This window comes from Artibeus jamaicensis, unplaced genomic scaffold (genome assembly GCF_021234435.1).
Source record: "Artibeus jamaicensis isolate MK-2021 breed Jamaican fruit bat unplaced genomic scaffold, CSHL_Jam_final contig_387, whole genome shotgun sequence".
Taxonomy (NCBI): domain Eukaryota; kingdom Metazoa; phylum Chordata; class Mammalia; order Chiroptera; family Phyllostomidae; genus Artibeus; species Artibeus jamaicensis.
Genome location: NW_026521812.1, coordinates 20,293,791 through 20,307,817, shown reverse-complemented (window position 1 = coordinate 20,307,817; position 14,027 = coordinate 20,293,791). Strand labels below are relative to the sequence as shown.

The following is a 14,027-nucleotide window of genomic DNA, read 5'->3' as shown; positions in this document are numbered from 1 at the left end:
ATCCCTCAGTAATTCTAGAAGATTCTGTGCAAAAGAAAGTTTTAGTATTTCCCATGTGCTCTTACTACCCCTCCCTCTTTTATCTTCAGATTCTCTTTGCCCAAATTCCTTCATTTTTAAGAATTACCTATTCATTTATCTGCTTGAAACTTTGTATTTTGGGAGAGAAAGCCAAGGAATGATTGATTATCTTGCCCCCATTAATGCTATTAACAAGCAAGGTTTCCACAGATAAAACCCGTAGACGGAGAAGGAAAACATGATTTCTGGCACACACAATAATATTTTTTACTCTGCCACCTACCCAAGTGGCTTTCATCGGCTCTCATTACCCCTTAATTTGGTCACGTGCCATCGTTCATGCCTGAAGTCAGCCGTTTAGGAGGGCCCACTAGAAGTCAGGCACTAGGATTAGCATGTGTCAGGATTCAGACCTAACAAAGCTTACATGTCAATAGAGAACAGAGACAGTAACAGCGACTGTACAAATAACTATACAGCACAAGACAGCTCTGCAGAGGTGCAAGGTGGGTGGGAGGGCAACTCCATCCAGAGCGGAGGGAGGGTGTCAAGGAAGACCTCTCTAAAAAGTAACGTTGCTTTTTTTTTTATCACTTACTCATAAAACATTTTTTAAAAGGTCACACAGACATTGTCTCGAATATTATGTCAGTTTCAAGGTAAGGTAGTATATGGGAAAGAGAAGGCTCTAAACCCAGAGAGGAATGAATAGAATCCTTGCTGTTACTATGAGGCCTCGAGCAACTCATGGTAAGGGACATGGGTGTACTCAGTATGTAGTGGAAGTCCAATAAATTATAGACTGTAATTAATAATTATAGAATTTATGATTTATCTTTGAATTTTGACATGTCAAAATAAAGGTAATTTTCCATTCATAGTTCTGTCTTTTCAAAAATATTCAACTGAAAGGAAAAATTTAAAATTCACTTAAAAAACGTATACTATGACTTCTGTGACTTTTTTCACTTGGATTGGCCAACTGCTATCATTTAGCTGTACAATGGCAGATAACATACACAGAGGCAAAAAGAACGGCTGATACATCTATGTTAAACAGTTCTTTCTATCAGCACCAGAAAAAGAGGACAATTCAAGCTTTTGAAACACAGCTCTCCAGACGGCGAACTCCGGGAGGGCAGTTCAGTGTTCTTCTCAACCACCCCACTGAGAGGGTGCAGACAGAGCCCTTCAGAGGCAGCTCAAATTCACACAGCCCGCGAAGCACTCCCCACCCCACCGTTAGCTCCTCTCATTCTGAGTCCCCACAGTGCGGATGTGAGGGCAATCTGGCTGTGACATCTGAGTCCCCACAGTGCTTACAAATACCCACCCCACGTGGCAGGGCCGGCCACACTGTTCGTTCCTTCACCGGACACTCACTGGACCTCCAGTTGCAACACACAGGCTCTGCCTTCAACAAGCTCCCGACCTGTGGCAGGTTTCACTGAGCATTCTGCAGACTGGTGGCTAACAGCCCTTTACTCTTTTGGGGCACAAAGCCCAAATCAGAAAACCAAAACATATGTGTGCTTTATGTTTTTAAATTAAAAAATGAAGAATTTCACTTGGTCCTAAAAAAGAGACTACTTTACTTATGAGAAAAATGAGGATCGGAGAGGAAAAAAGGATTTGCCTAAGGTCTCACAGCAAGTGAACAGCAGAACTGAAGCAAGAATTTAATTCATTCCACTCAGGGCTTCCCACCACATTAACTGAGCATTTCTGTGAGCCAGGCATTGGGTTGTACTGGGAACAGGAGTTAATGGAACTGCCTCCTCCATAAACTGGACCTCTCCCTCTCGTGGTTACAGGATTCGCCTCTGCCTGAGCTACACAAGATGGGGCACACCCTGCCGCCTGGAGCAGGCACCAGGCATTTCCTGGACTGCTCCGCCATAGGTTCCAGCTATTCTGTGCTACACTATCCTTAGGTGGCTCCTGGCACCCAAAGGTTCCAGCCTGCTGCGAGTCTGGCCTGACCCAGTACTTACCCTTCCTCCCCCAGAGGGAGTGCCTTTGCCAACCCTAGCTCCCAGAGCCAAAACGTAAAGCACCCAGGGATTCAGTCTAAAAAGCTCCTGTTGGCCTGGCTCTGACTAGGGCCTTTTATTTTCTAAGTCCCCTTGGTTTTTATGAGCTACATGACTGAAGTAGATCACAGACCATTCTGCAGGGACTACGAGGCTGCATGGGTCGAAAGGTCAGGGGATGTTCGTAACTGTTCTAGAAGGATGTTTCAGATAGTGTACTTCTTCCACCGAAAGATGGAATGGTGCTGGTTCAGGGAGAAGAACCTCTCTTACACCCAAATTCAAAATGAGAAATAACCCCAAGTCATTCTCAGATGATGAAGTGGCAGTCCCTGAGCGGCCAGGGAATGAAGCAGTGTAACTCAGAACCGCTGACAAATCACACCCAAGGCAATGGAAGTGGGCGTGGAGCCTGCGGCAGAAAAGGATCCCATGGGTGCCTAGTGAGACTCAGTCCAGCCCTTCATGGGAACCCAAGGCATCTGGAGGATGAGCGAAGTTCAAGCAGAGACTTACTCAGCAAACCTTTGCAGAATGAACGTATACGTGGTTCGTTCACGCATCCCCTCCATCAGGAAGCTTCTCTGGGGAGCCCAGCCCTCAGTCTGGGCCTCAGCAGCCCCTTCTGCACAGCTCTATCGCATTATACAGTAAGTACCTGTGCACTCACCTGTCACATTTATTCTGGTCTCAACAGAGTTCAGCATGGTGTCTAACACCAATGGGCACCACAAATGTTATGTGAATGAAAAAATGACCTGTTACCATGACTGCAACTCAGAGGTGCAACTAGGGCAGAGGTGAGCAGCAGCCCTCTGACGCCAGAGAGAAACGGCAGTGAAGGGGCGAAAGGGGACTTCCTGTAACCAGTGTGAAGACGGAGTGCTCCCCAGCCCTCACCAGTCCCTGAAGGCTCATCAGGCACAGGGAAGCTGTTCCATTCTATTTCTGGGGTGGGGAGACATAGCTAAAATATACAGTGGTACCTCGGTACTCGTTAATTTGTTCTGGAACTCGTGATGAGTACCAAACGATGAAGCATTTTCTCTTGTGGGGCAGTGTTGTGACTCATACAAGTTCTAGCAAGTGCGAGGAGTCCCAAGCAAGCACCAAGGACTAAAACATTTTTTTTTTCTCATCAAAATGTGATGAGTAGAGGGTTTGGCGAGTTGTGAAGCCGACGAGTACCGGGGTGTGACTGTATGTCTTCGTGCTTATCAAAATTGAGTATTTCAGCCTTGGGAAAGGGGAAAACAGCAGGTTAGCAGGTTCGCCTAGGTGAGCTAAGACTTTCTTTCATAGACCAGCTCCAGCTCTACTCTTAGATACTTACAGACTCAGAGTCACAATCCCAAGTTTAAAATGGACCAAGTCCCAGGTTCCAACAGGAAATCTTTTTAGACTTATAAGGCATGTGCTCTCAGTGTGAAACTTGTCAACTTACTTTTTCCACGTCTAGATCAGCATCCTGCTTCTTCAAACAACTGCAGAAGAAAAAAAAGAGAACTAACCACTCTGTAAACCACCTACAAAACACCACCATAGAATTTCCATTTGCTACAATCGATTTGCCCACAATTTTTTTCTTGTTCACACAATTGTTGCAAAGTCACAGTTGCCCTAAACACCCACCTGAAAGTGCAAAGACCTGGCCCTATACCACCAAAAGAAGCTAGTAAAGGATTTTAACTTTCAGGAGCCAGGAATAAGAATGGAAGTCTTAAATGAGCGCACACACACACACACACACACACACACACACACGCCCCTTCTTCAGAGCATCTACGAGTCACCCATAGATGGGATGGGATACACTAAAAGAGAGAGTCTTCAAGTTTTCCAGGGTCTTGTTCAACTTATATCTTGGCTTAAATTTCCCTCTAGCCCCTAGCAAATATCTGCTCCACTTCCTATCTGACTGTGGGTGGGCCTCACTGTGGAAACAACCTTTTTGCAATGACCCCCCACTTCTCATCAGCTAGGGTTCTCCTCTCTGGGAAGCCTGCCAACTCACCAGCCTGTACCAACTTGTCCACGGAACTTTAGCCTCAGGATTACCTTAGAACCTTGTGCCAAGGCCCTGGCAAAAAGCTGAGTGCCAATTCTGATGGCACCCATGCCCACTTCACATCAGTCTTCAAAGTGCCAGCAGGGGGGTGGCAGACTTCCAGTGTGCTCAGACACTGTCTACAACCTGCCAATATTTTAGTGCCTCATTTATTGCTTGCAATTTTAGCTGTTTGAACACGACTTCAGTTTTAACAAGGTGTCTAATGAGAACAATAAAAATGGTTGAATAGAATTGTGTTGACAGTAATATGTTTAGGGCAGAAAGTAAAAGTTTGAGGAATCTGAAAAAAAAAAAAGCAGAAGCAATTTTTCCTGTCTTAGCAGAGACTCAATTTTTGTTCATTATGAATCTTAGCATCTTTCTTTCTGGTCCACAGTTTTAAAACACCCCCATCATAAATTACTGTGCTCACCAAAACCACCCCCTGCCACATACACAAAAGAGAATTTTTGTGCTGTTTCAAAAGATGCATAATTAACAGTAACATCTTTGTTTTGTTTAATCAAAGATGACTCAGAATGAAGGGAAGAAAAAATGACCATGGGGAAGAGAATTAGAAACTCATATACTGTCTTTTACAGATGGGCATTCAAATCATGAACTCACGGCAGACATGCCAAAGAACCAGCGTGGAGGCTGGAGGGGGAGAATGTGCTAATGAAAGGAGCATGCCACGATGGCCTGTACCTTAGCAACCCACCTCACTCCATCTCCTTCTTGCTTCTGACACATGCTGTCCTAACCAAGGAGCTGCCCCCAGGCACTGCATGACTTTCCGCTGATGAACCACTGAGATCTAGACATTGCCAAGTTGTAAAAAATGGGAATTCTCTCTGTCCAGAAAATTTTAAACAGCCTCCCTATAACTAGAAAAGAGTAATACATTACTATGAGAACTTTTCAGCAAAGGGAACATACATACAGAGAAAGTCTGACTTCCATTCTTATACACTGTCACAGAGGTTTAGGAAGGTTGTCATATGGATTTATAGCAGGGAATTTTCTATTTGCAAGGTAAACAATTTCTTCATCTGCCACAGAAACGGCAGCTGAAGAACCATTACCCTTTTCCAAAGTATTGGGGAGACAGCCCCTCTCAGGCGTGCAGCACGACGGCAACCACACAGGATGCCCGACTCGGCAACAGGCTGTGAAAGAATGAGCCTTCACTCCACGGCATGTTAGCAACCGGTAACAACAGGAAAATGGAAAAGCCGCTTGGAGCCGCAGGCTCACTATTGCACAAGGCATCTGATCCATATATGTCCAGACAGCATCATCTGACTTCTGGTTCAGACCTACTAAGCAGATGTAGCTAACTGACAAAGACAATACATATATGCATTATCCTACAGCCATAAACCAGAAGGATGTCACGGCTTTAACTTCAAAGACTCCCAGCAAGCCCATGGGACCTTAGATATTTTTAGATACCAGCTCCATTGTTTCAAAGAAGACAGGGATGGATGAAACAGAATTGCCTAAAAGTGAAATTCACGTGGCGACCCCATCTAGAATGAAGAGTGGAGTTTGTTTTTAAAGCCACACATATCTTTCTTAAATAAAGGCTGTGTTTCTGAAAAGTTGGGAATAAATAAATTTTGGTTAAGAAATGTTTCAAGTGAAAACGAGACACATTTTATTTAAATGACGCCTTCATTTTCTTTAAAAATCATTTTTGACCAATTATTTTCCTACATGATCTTTATCTGAAATCTAGATGTTTAGACTATTCAAGTTTTAAGTTTCCAAGGCTGAAGGCCCTCTATCCCCTGTGTGTGTGTAGATGGTGGGTGGGCACATGTACCGTATTTTCAGACCATAAGGCACCACCTAGGTTTTAGAGGAGGAAAATAGGAAAACCATTTTGAAGCAAAAAAATGTGGTAAAAATTTTAATAACATAAATAACGTAATTTTTCACCAATGTACATGTAAACAGAACTCAACAGCAGCATTAACAATCATTATTCCTCTCAAATTTGGAGGGGGGATGAGTGTGTCTTATAGTCTGAAAAATATGGTAGTTACACAGATATTTTAATAGTTGACTATGTATCAATTGTGGGCTTGTGGGCATTAGGACATTTTCTATGCTTTTATTTTTTCTGCTGAAGTAGTGCTGATGTTTAGTTTGAGAAACATGACTTAAACGACCCAGATTCCTCAGGTTAAAAGCTGACACATAAATGTTACAAATTTGTGATCCACTTGAGGAATTAGAAACTAAAGGACAAAGCCTTGACCAAAAGAATGACAGCAGTACCCCATTATTGATGGTTTCACTTTCTGTGGTTTCGGTTACCTTTACTCCTGAAATATTAGATGGAAAATTACAGAAAAAAACAGTTCATAAGTTTTAAATTGTATGCTGTGCTGAGTAGCATCCGACATCTTCCTCTTTCTAGTCTGGGACGTGAATCATCCCTTTGTCCAGTGTGTCTACGCTGTATACATTCCCCGCCCATTACTCACTGAGTAGCCGTCTTGGTTATCAGACCAACAGTGCTTATTGTGCTCAAGTAACCCTAATTTTACTTAGGGATGACCCCAAAGCTCAAGAGTAGTGGTGCTGGCAACTGGGATATGCCAAAGAGAAGACATGAAGTGTATGCACGTATAGGAAGAGACATAGGGTTTGGTACTCTCCGTGGTTTTAAGCATCCATTCAGGGTCTTGGAATGTATTCCTTGAAGATAAAGGGGGACTACTGAACTCCCAGCTATTGAGATCAGATCAAATCTTTCTTCTTTGGGAGAATATAGGACAGTTTTTATTTTTAGAGAAAAATCTAAAAACAAAACTGAGAAGCCTTCAGATCTGAGCTAGCGCCCACCACTTCTGTATTTCCAGATGCCCCGGGGACATCTCCAATAGGCACTTATCAAAAGCACCTTACGGCTGTACAGAGCAGGCAGAGGGGTAACAAGGCACAGTCAAAGGGGCATCAGCCATAGGTTCAGAGAATTTCGAGAGGCTTGATAATGCTACAGGACAGAGCAGTGGGTAAGAGGATGGTGGCAGGCTTGTGGAGGCGGCATGTCAACTAAGGAGTCAGCCAGTTAGGGACATAGTTCTGCTTCCTCTGACCAGTGTATTTTCAACCCACCTCTCTCCCAGGAAGGGACAGAAAAACAGATGCGGCCCTCAGCATACTCCTGGGCTTAGTTAGCATCATCATTCCCGTCTCACTAACCCTGCTGGGTCAGTACACTTTTCTCCTAAGTGGTCTACAGGGCCCAGCACAGAAATCATCTTTCACTTTTGTTTTCTTTGGTTTCATTTCTATGCAGAACCAGATCTCTTCTCTCTTCTTATAGCACTTTATTTACTACCTGTTTCGGTCTCCCTTGCTCAAATGCCAGTCCGTCTGGCCAGGACACACAGAGCGCAGTGCCCGCAACACAAGGGGGAAAAGCACCATCTCTGCTGGTCGGGGCGTGAGGGTGGTGAGGGGCTGTGACACAGGAACTGGTGAAGAAATGACTGACAAGGAGGAAAGGAATGGAACTGCACTGCATCAAACCCACCCGCTCCCTCCTGCCGTAGGTAGCAGTAGGGGTGTGTGTTGGGGAGAAAGGCTGTACTCACATATGACACAGAGCACATCCACAGCCAGAAGATGACCTTCTCTTTCCATTTAGCCCCATGTCTTTAGCTACAAATGAACAATAATCCAATCTGGAGATTCTGCTGTTACTTTTAAATATTCCCCAGTGTTTCCTGTTTTATTTAGAAACTGTGACCGAGAAACTGAGATTCAATACATTAGAGTCATAATCACATCTCATATGTGGTGAAGGAGATTTAAGGGGATCCTGACAAATCCAAGATTTAAATCATGGTTTGAATTTTGTTTACCTGTTTTAAGAAAAGGAAGATTGGGAGAGAAATGTGGTATATTTTTCTCTTGCTACAGAACCTTCTCTATACTCAACTCAACCCTTTTTACTACTTGCGAAAGATTTAAAATATTCATTGATCTGCCAAAAAAACATCTGCACATTACCAGACACGTCTTCACATATTCACATCTGAATGGCTTCTTTCTGCTCCAACGATCATAGCTCTATTCAACCAAAACTACAGTGAGAACCTCAGAACTATACGTGGTGTGATGTCTGTGGTGACTGAGGATAAAACAGTCATTTGATAGCAACTTCTCTATCGAGTGTGTCAACAGGGGCCGTGTTTCTTCAGTTATTCTTAACTTAGGACCCAAGGCACAAAAAAGACCAGGCAGGGCCAGACTCTGCCACAATTCCAAAGAGAGCGGAGACACATGCGGACTGCACACAGAAGCCCCTCAATGTTCTCTGGCGAAGGGGTGGCCCCTGGCTCCCTGCCTGAAGCCCAGGAACAGGCCCACTCTCACAGTGGCCTCCCAGATGCCTGCACAGCTGCACAGACACGAAGTCCAGTGTTTGGGACCGTCCATGCTCAGGGTCCCCACAACCTTTTGTGTGCCCAACAGTTGGGGCAAACCCTGGAGACAGGACCCAGCTCAGACAAGGCCCTTTGTCTGGGGTATTCCTTATCGCCCTGTTTCCCTCAAGAAAAATGCATTTTCCTCTAGCCATTCATTCTGGCCCTGGACTAGCTCATTGTCCTGTGTGGCCCTGCAAACACGAACCTTCTAACAGGGGTGAGATGGCAGCACCTGAAACCTCTTCTCCCACCTTATCCACCCTGGTAAAGAAGCAGGCAGTGGTTAAGTGCACATTCAAAATGTGGCAGAGCACAGGGCAGTGACAAAGTTGGTAACATATTAATGCCACCCAAGGGAATATTTAGCACATTGACATCGTGCTGAAGGAATTCAGAAAAAAGGGTCTAGTGTGGGAGCGGATGGCTGGGGAACATCCTCAATTCTCCCACACTGGGAGGACAGCCCTGGGCTTGGCTAGTGTGGCGTATAGTTTGTCCTACTGCCTTGTTCTTACTTCTTTTATATAAATATTCATTTGCCTCACTGAAAAGGTAATATATGTTCATAGAAAACCTGAACCCCCTTGTATGAGGATGGTGCCTTTCCCTCCTGGCTAGAGTTTTTATTGTTGACACTAATACAGATGCCCCCATTCTCCCCTCTTTGCCCACCTGCACCCAGCCCCCACCTCCATACACACATAAGTGGTAACACGTTCCTTGCAGCACCTCCATCTTGCATGTCACGACTGACAGCACATGCAACTGACTTCTGACAGAAGCAAAGCCAACAAGAGGGGGAGGCATCCCCAATATGACGAGGTCCCCAGTACTATTAGCCGCAGGGTCGTTTGCAATTAACTAGTAAAGTGCAAACTGTAGGCTCTACCACCTAAGGGTGCATCTCACCACTGACCTATAAATTCTCACTACTGACCTACAAATTCTGTGTTTCAGAACACAGAATTTTGGTCCTTAGCCAGAGAGGAAGCAGCTGTCTTGGAAACCAAGTTCCATTCCTAGCTCTGTTGTTTATCTGCTCTGTGAATGGGTGTAGGGAAGGGGGTGCAGCAAGGGTCACATATTAAAACCCCACAGTGGCCAGGGCAGCAGGTAGAACAAATGAGAAGAGCAGGTACACAGGAGCCGGAGGCTGAAGAGCACCCCCAGTCCCGAGGACAGCTGCAGCGCTGCTAGGCAGGCAGCAGTCGGGAGAGACTGCAGATTTAGTTTTGCTAGAACTTCCAAGTTTTTTCAAGGGAAGCTAGAAACCTCAGTTATTATACAACTGTGCAGTTTTAAAGTGCTAGTTTAAATTTTAAAATGCATTATGTGGCCCAACCGAACTTAAATGAAAACAGTACCCACTCCATAGGCTGGTTTGCTACTATCTTTATGTAAGATCTATTCTGCGGTTTCTCCTTCTTTTAAGTAGGAAGTTGACTGCTAGCTGCTCTCCACTCGGGTTTATTTAACAGCACAGAAGGGGTTTCTATTATCATGTAACAAAATAATCCAAATACATTAAAGAGCAAAAAGCAGGATAACATGATCCACCCCCCCCCATTTTTAACCAGGGTTTACATACATGCTCATACATGGGCTTGATGTTTGGGAGAATTATTTGAAATGCATACTTAGTCATGTTAGCTTCTAGGTAAACAAAAGAGGAAAACTGTAACAGCCTTAGAGGATTAGTGTGAGACCAACTGGATCAAGTTGCGGGGCAAAAGCCCGGCCGGAAAGGCTTTGATTTTGAAACAAATGCTGTGTGGAGACTGGGAGTGGAGACAATACCTCTCAAGAAGCCCTGCCACAGGGAGCAGCAGAGAAGTGGGGTGGCTACCAGAGGAGCAAGCAACGAAGGTGAAGATAATGTATCTCTACAATTGATGAAATTACAGATGTTTGTATGTCGATGGAAAATATCATGTCAAAGCAAACAAACAAATCTGAGTACCAACTGAAGAGAATATGTCAGCAAAACACTAGACAGTGGTGGATGCAGTGAAAATTTTATCAGTAAGAGCTAAGAAGCCAAGATCTAGTATTACAGGTTTTTCCTAAACAAGAAGTCAGGGAAAAAAAATCTTTACTACAACACACATTGTCCCATATTTTATACTGTGCCATTTCTGTATTTGTCCTTTTTAGCCTACTTCTAGCAGTCTCTCTTTGCTAAAATGCATTAGTTGCCATGGAAACGATGTCATAGTGTGTGGAACCATTTACTGTCCTTGGGAAGGCATTCATGATGAAATTGAACAGTGGCATGTTTAAAAAAAGAGATCCAACAGAAAGCAGTTGTGCAAGATCTCAAAATCATGCCTCCAAGTAGGTATTGCTTCCCGCCCACCATCGTCTGCCCCAGTTTCCCCCACATCAGTCAGAGAAGCATTTTCCTCCTCATGTTCACCAAGTGAACCCAAAACGAGGTCTCTGAGCTGTCGGGGAAAACAATAGACTCCCTATAAGTCACACAAAATCTTTGACCGGTGGAAACAATAGACTCCCTGTAAGTCACACTTACTTCCCTGGTTAGGGAGGGGCTGGAAGACCGGAGAACGAGAATGGTTTGCAGGCACCACCACGCCTCTGCTTCTGGGGAGGATGTGTCCTGTGACACATTCTGCTGTCCCAACTTTGTTAACAGAGATAGAAACAATATGTAGGACGTAGAGATCTGGACTTCAGTTTCCTTATTGCCAGAGATTAGCAAGGCACTACCCGTTCATTCCTTTGAGAAAATATATTTAGCAGCTCTCACGTGCAATAGTGGCAAAGAAAACAGACGGGCAAGGCATGTGCTCCCTAGAAGCTAAAATCTATTGGGCCCGGTGGATGGGGGCAGAAGCATGAAAAGCTGGACTTCATGTAAAGGGAGACAGTTTTACCTAGCAATGTGATCCCACATAGATTTTAAAAAGCTCACTCAGCCATTGTGGGAGTGGGACTGGAAGTCGACAATAATGGAAGGCAGAGCCATAACGTTAGCAGAATAGTCCAGACCAAAAAGGATAGTGCAAAGCAGATGGAGAAATGTGATCTGTAACTAGGGTGACCTTGCACCTTGGCTTGTTCGTGAAAATGCTAGATTATACCTATTGTTCCAGCAGCCAGCTGGGTTCAGCATTTATCCAGAGTTTTTTAAGCCAGGTATTATTACTAAGAGTTGCCTTAAAATGCACCAAGATTGGTGAGTGTATGCTTCCAGTTTCTGTCATAGTCTTGCTTACCAAGGGTGAGATAACTGCATGGTGAAGAGAATTTTCACCTTAACATGTGATTAAGTCTGAACAGTGACCATTGGCAATCCATCTCTTTTTGTCCTTTCCAATCTTGGCTCAAGTAAAGGACAAAGACAACACAGGGGATGCTCACCAATAAAACTAAAAGTACTTGGACATGAGCAGCTAAGGACAGCTAACTCCTCCCAGTCTCAGTTGTACCAGACTCTGGATATAGTTGTGCCATGACCCATGCTGCGCTTGAGATACACAAAACACCAGGCAGCGGGACCAACAGGCATCCGTGAAAGGTACAGGTGAGGTGTATGTGAAACATTTGTGGAAACAGGCCTTCTCAAGAGTGGTGTGGCTGCTCTCATTACAGTGTTTCTGTCATTTATTAACAGTTATGCTATTTTACTTTGCAATATCCGTTTTAGCAGCAATGAGCTAAAAAAATGCAAATTTAATGAAAAACTGAGTACCAAATTTCTGTTTTCCAGGAAAGGTGATGATGAACGTTCAATGACACAAAATGTTTATTGGTATTTATTATCCACCATGAAAGCCAGAGTGCTATCATTTAAGACATAAACCCAAAGTCGCCAATCTGCTCACGAGCAGCAGCAACTACTCCAACTGTGACCAGTCACTGTGCAGGACTGTGCCGGGGACGACAATCTAGCATGTGCAGCAGTGGGAGGTTCACTAACACCGTGCTCGCCCTAGGAAACAAGAGTTTTTTTTTAGATCAAATGGCTGTTTTTCTGTTGATTCTACTTAATTTTGAGTTTAGGTTTTTGTGCATATATAGAAAGTGAAGTGACAGTTTTAATGTATTGGTTTTATTAGCAGAAGAAAAAATGCACAAACAGTTAAGTGAGTCCATCTTTATGCTAGTATTAACAGGTATTTTAAACAGAAAGATTCATCAATTCTAATAATAATTTGATTATTTTATTTCTTGAGATGAATATAAAGTCTCAATGAATTTCCTGTGGAAATTCATTCTGTCACTGGTAAAATATTTCATGTTACTGTGAATGCTACTATAAATTGTGAAAAGTAATACAGGAGATGAAATTATTTGTTTTTGCAATGTGACAGAAATACAAGTTTTGTGATGCTAAAAGCAATTGTCCTTACTAAATTAAGACATCTATGGTAAAGAAAGTACTTGGAATTGGGTATGGCATATGCAGATTTATAACTGCGTTCAAACAAGTAGCTATATCCTTCCGAATGCCAAAGACACTATACGTGTAGATGCAGAAATTGACAAATAGTCAGAAAAATTGAACCACAAAATTTTTCTGACAGTGTTTTGTAAATACAAAAACACCCACCTCAGCATGGTAGTACATGCCTTCGATTTTGCTGCCTGTCATCATAAACCAGATTTTGGGACCGTTTGAGAAATGACTCTCTAAATCAACATAGGTGTGCCATAATGGTATGACAGATGAATTCTATAAAGTTTGGGTGCGTTTTTCTCCAAAGCCGTTGTGAATCTTTGATCACAGCAGTGACACTTCAGCTTCTGAAGCCTTTGGCCAACTGCAGTCACAGACAACAAGGCAAAGGAGGAACCGAACACACCAAGTTATGCGAACTCAAGCAGTAACCCAGACTGAATTCTGAAATTGTTTTGTTTTGGAGTACTTCAAGTTGTGGTGACCTTTTAATAGTGCTCCTAGTTTCAACTGGGTACATTTATATTCTGTATAAGAATGGAGTGAAATTATAAAGATCTATGATTTTGTGTCATCTAAATGTGATAATATATTTGAAAGGACCATAGAGAAACTTATTTTCATAGATTTTTGTCTTTTAAAAATACTTACTGAAGGTAAAAATCCTGAATAGGGCTAAAAAGACTGGTGATAATATTTGTACTAAAATATTCACAAATTTCAATTAAAAAAAAAGTCTGAGAGAAGCCTCCATTTAGCAGAATTTGCTCTCAACTTAAGTATATGTCTAGAAAGAGTTCTTAGTTAAAAATATTATGTACATAAATGCCAACTGAACAGAGTAACAATTTCAAATATTAACTATAAAATACAACTTTGAAGGAGGTTACGGGCAACTTTATGAAAGAATTCATAACAATTCATTCTTCCTTTAAAAAAGCAGTGACGTGAGCACTAGAGATACACGGATAAAAAGCTGAGTAAGCTGAATGCATATCCACCAAGAGTAGTTAGTCTCATGTTCTTTGTAATGTTTAAATAATCTTCACAAAAAG

General features: G+C 43.0%; 1 protein-coding gene across 7 annotated transcripts in view; it reads right to left on the bottom strand.

Annotated features, from left to right (window-relative positions):
• Positions 1–14,027, bottom strand: part of FYN (FYN proto-oncogene, Src family tyrosine kinase) — a 203,087-nt gene that overhangs the window by 176,268 nt on the left and 12,792 nt on the right. For 5 of the 7 annotated variants that reach the window (XM_053664772.1, XM_053664775.1, XM_053664770.1 and 2 more), the window contains exon 2: positions 3,499–3,538. The exons of the other annotated variants lie outside the window; for them this stretch is intronic. The gene's annotated coding sequence lies outside the window, so the exon portion shown is untranslated. The remainder of the gene's footprint in view (positions 1–3,498; positions 3,539–14,027) is intronic. 7 annotated transcript variants of the gene reach the window in all.